Source organism: Galeopterus variegatus, unplaced genomic scaffold (assembly GCF_000696425.1).
Source record: "Galeopterus variegatus unplaced genomic scaffold, G_variegatus-3.0.2 Scaffold46886, whole genome shotgun sequence".
In the NCBI taxonomy this organism is placed as follows: Eukaryota; Metazoa; Chordata; class Mammalia; order Dermoptera; family Cynocephalidae; genus Galeopterus; species Galeopterus variegatus.
This window is the reverse complement of record NW_007772997.1, coordinates 1-4,620: the sequence shown is the minus strand read 5'-3', so window position 1 is coordinate 4,620 and position 4,620 is coordinate 1. Positions and strand designations below refer to the sequence as shown.

General features: G+C 45.3%; 1 pseudogene; it reads left to right on the top strand.

Moving 5' to 3' along the window:
• Positions 1 to 1,531: 1,531 nt before the first annotated feature.
• Positions 1,532 to 2,849, top strand: LOC103584207 (annotated as a pseudogene).
• Positions 2,850 to 4,620: the final 1,771 nt, after the last annotated feature.

Sequence of the window (4,620 nt, the reverse complement as noted above, 5' to 3'; positions counted from 1 at the left end):
TGGGACGTCTCTGGAGGAGCAGCCCGTGGGAAAGGGGTGCTGAGACCTGCAGGAAACCTTCCGAAGGAACAGGGGTCTGAGCCGACTGTCCCCAGGCTCAGGATCTTCCTTCAGCTGTCAGGACGATCCCCTGTGTTGCCACCAAGCAAGTGAAACCAGCCTGACTTTGCACTTGTGTCTCTGAGGGATAAAGGTCAAGGTCGCAGCAGAAGCTGCTCTGCTGCAGTGTTCACGCCGAGACCTTAATATTCAATGAGAAATCTGCGTTGATGAAATTTTCATTAAAGAAACATTACTCCTTTCACTCCCCTTGTTATTCTGTGGCTTTGAGCACCAGGCTCATTTGGGTTTGATTACCCCAGCGATCTGAAGATTGGAGCATTATTAAACATTTAGATGAGCAATGATAAGTCGGGGCCTCCCTCTCCTCTCACAGCCGGAGCACACGGGGCTCTGCTAATGATCGCAGTGAAGTCAGGGCAGATGCGCCACTTAGAGAATTATCTATAGTCTGAGGGACATTCGACCTCTCTGCCTTCAACGGAAATTAGCTGCTTGGTTTACAGAGCACACAATTTAATTGATAAAATTCTTCAACAGAAAGCTCCAGTCCCAGACCTGGTTTTATAATTAAGGAGCTGCATGCATGCCTGAGCAGGTCCTGTCCCCTTTCTGTACCTCAAACTTGCTCCCAACCGTAGACCAAGGTGGAGTGAACAGACGGATGCTTAAATATGGTGACCCATGGGTTAAAAGTCAAGCAGCACTCTTTCTTGCAAATTTGTTGGTTTCTTTGTTTAATGATCACTTTTAGCATTTATGGTCTCAGGTTCTATGTATTTCACGTATGATAACTCGTCTTATTCTCCTGAACATGCCACGATGTAGATGCTCTTATCATTCCATTTTGCTGATGGGGAAACTCTGACCCAGAGGGGTTAAAGGACTTACTATGAGTCACCTGCTAGGCAGGAGTAAAGGCAGGATTTGAACTCAGATGGTCTGACTCCAGAGCTTATGCTGTATACCTATGTGCCCAACTGTCATTACTAGTATTATTGGAGGCATAGTGTTTTAAAAAATTATCAGAATTTTAAAAGTGTGTGTTTTCATATCAAGCTTCTCTTATATGTTAAAATAATTGAGCTGTGCCAATGTTCAGTCCACTTTCCCACCTTGCCACAAACAGCTAATACTGACATCCCCTTGGGGGGAAGACTCTCCTCCTGATCTCCCTTAGTCCCACCAGTCCCAGAGCCTCCTCTTTGATCGTGGAATTTACCCTTCTTCTGATTGGATTGCTTCCCTCTTTGACTTACCTGCCTGGTAGATATCTGGGCTTGGAATCTGGACACTCTATTAGTCTTTGTACATTGCTGGAATACTGCAAATTTTGGTTTCATGAGAAACTAGCCACTGAAACAATTTACCATTTATCTAGTTAGGAGATAGGATGAATCTCTTCAACCCAGATTTCTAGGTGTTCATGTCTAACTTAAAATGCAGAAGGGGTGGTGCGAACCCGAGTCCTGGCTTCTCGCCTTCCTCCCAAGACAGCATGAGTTTCACTACCTGTTCCACCACCTTGTCCACCAACTACTGGTCCCTGGCTCTGTCCAGGCCCCCAGCCACCGGGTCCAGCTGGCCAGAAGCATGGCCAGCATCTACGTAGGTGCTGGGGGCTCAGGCTCCTGGATCTCCACATCCTGCTCCACCAGCTTCCAGGGCAGCTGGGGTACAAGAGCTTGGTCATGGGGATGGCTGGGGGTCTGGAGGGAATGGGGAGCACCCAGGATGAGAAGGAGACCATGCAAGATATGAACAACTGCCTGGCCTCCTCGCTGGACAGAGTGAGGAGCCTGGAGACTGATTTGGAAGCTGGAGAGCAAAATCTGGGAACATCTGGAGAAGAAGGAGCTACAGGTCAGAGACTGGGGGCATTACTTCAAGACCATCGAGGACCTGAGGGCTCAGATCTTTGCAAATTGTTTGGGCAATGCCTGCATCGTCCTACAAATTGAAAATGCCCGTCTTGCTTCTGATGACTTTAGAGTCAAGAATGAGACACAGCTGGCCATGAGCTGGTCTGTGGAGAGCGATGTCCATGGTCTCTGCAAGGTTACGATGACACCAACGTCACTTGGCTGCAGCTTGAGACAGAGATTAAGGCTCTCCAGGAGGGCCTCTTTTACTTCTAGAGGAAGAACCATGAGCAGGAAGTAAAAGACCTACCAGCCCAAATTGTCAGCTATGGGTTGACCATGGGGGTAGATGCCCCCGGATCTCAAGACCTCAGCAAGATCATGGTGGACATCTGGGCCCAGTATGACCAACTGGTTCTGAAGAACTGAGAGGAGTTGGACGAGTACCGGTCCCAGCAGACTGAGGAGAGCACCACAGTGGTCACCTTGCAGTCCGCAGAGATTGGAGCTGACAAGATGATGCTCACAGAGGCATACAGTCCAGTCCTTGGAGATCAACCTGGACTCAATGAGAAGTCTGAAGGCCAGTTTGGAGAGCCACCTGAGGGAGGTGGATGCCCACTACACCACGTAGATGGAGCAGCTCAGCAGGATGCTGCTCCTCCTGAGTCAGAGCCGGCACAGACCTGGGCAGAAGGGCAGTGCCAGGCCCAGAAGTATGAGGCCCTGCTCAACATCAAGGTCGAGCTGGAGGCTGAGATTTCCATCTACCACCGCATGCTAGAAGACAGGAAGGACTTGAGTCTCAGTGATGCCCTGGACAACAGCAACTCCATGCAAAACATCCAAAAGACCACCATCCTGCAGGAAGCCAAGCTGAAAGTGGGCCCCCCAAAAACAAATGACACCTAAGTTCTGAGATGTTGAGGCAGCAGAATCCGGGTACCCTTTGGGGAACAGGAGGCCAACAAAAGTTCAGAGGTCAAAAAAATGCAAGAAGGGACCCATACATATTTAGGCATGATGGAATAGCTTGTATCAGACCAAGGGATCACCTAGCTAAGCTTAATAAACTCAAAGAGAGAGAGAGAGAGAGAGAGAGAGAGAGAGAGAGAAAACCAGTTGTTTGAAGGCATCAGAAGGCAATATAAGCTGCCAGAACTTGAGAGTCCACAATCCCAGAGAAAAGTGAACTGCATTGATGTGAGCCCCACATTCTCCACCTCTTTTCTCCTTGACCTAGTTGCTAATTCATTAAGTGTAGAGATACTGAGAAAGCAGGAAGTGGCCATTCAGAGCTCTATGCCATGTTCACGGATCTGGGGAGACAAAAGTTGATGTTCAAGGATAACAAGAAAGCTAGGGTTTGAGGGCCTGAGACATCAGAGAAAATGGAACCCCTGGCAGCGAGTCTGATTTCTGCAGCACTTTCCCTCTTGAGGCATTTTCTGGCTCCTAAGCTGCACAGAATGAGATGGTCAGAAGCCAAGCTGAAAGTGGGCCCCTGAAAAGCCAAGAGACTAAGCATAACATTCACTAACATTATGATATCGTAACAACAAAAATTAGAGTTCAAGGCTCAACAAACAGGAGTTTGAGAAAGTATGCAAGTCTTTCAGTTGAGAACCTCGAAGGACTGACCCTAGGGGTAAGGTCAAACCAAAATCAACTAAGCCTTATGAAGACAGAAACTCAACCTTCAATGATCTTAATCCAAATTTGATTAAAGTAATCTGCCCCTAGTGGTTGACAGAAGAATTTACTCTCTGGGAAAAGATATCACCAAGAGATACTGAATTTTTCAAACAAAATATCCAGCATTCGTTTAAAAAAGATGCCAGAAATAACAAAAGCAGAGGCAAAAGACCAAAAACCAAAGTGGCAAAAAAACAGACAAGAAAAAGATCCACAGATGACCAGTTAGTATAAAAATCAGAAACAAACTCTAAAATAATTATTAGCAATATGTTGACTGAAACAAAGGAAAAGCTGGAGTATTTTATCAGAGAAATGGAATTTATAAAATAAGAATCGAGTGAATAGTCTCAAACTGAAAACGAAATATATAAAATTAAAAACACAAGAGATTGGTATATCAATAATTTAGACAAAGCAGAATCTAGATTTGTTGAATATATCTGTGCTGAAGCATGAAATAAAAACCTTGAAAATATAGAAGAGAACATTAGAAAATATGGACTATTATGAAAAGGTTTAAAATATGTGTGATTAAGATTCTAAAAAGAGAGAAGAGAGAATATGTCACAAAAGCACTGTGTGAAGAGACATTCCCTGAGGATTTTCCAAAACAGATAAAATACATCAGGTCACAAAATAAAAAACTCAAACACAGCCGGAGAAAAACCCTGCATGTTCTTCAAGGGACAGACAGTAAATAAGCAGTTTACTTCTCAATAACAATTGTGGAACTGGAAGATGATGGAATGGCACTGATTAAAACAACCGCCAATCTACAATTTTATATTCATTGAAAATAGAGTCAAGGGCCGACCCCGTGGCTCACTCGGGAGAGTGTGGCGATGGGAGCGCTGAGGCCGCAGGTTCGGATCCTATATAGGGATGGCCGGTGCGCTCACTGGCTGAGCGCGGTGCGGGCAACACCAAGCCAAGGGTTACAATTCACTTACTGGTCACAAAAAAAAAAAAAAAAAAAAAAAAAAAAAAAAAAAAAAAAAAA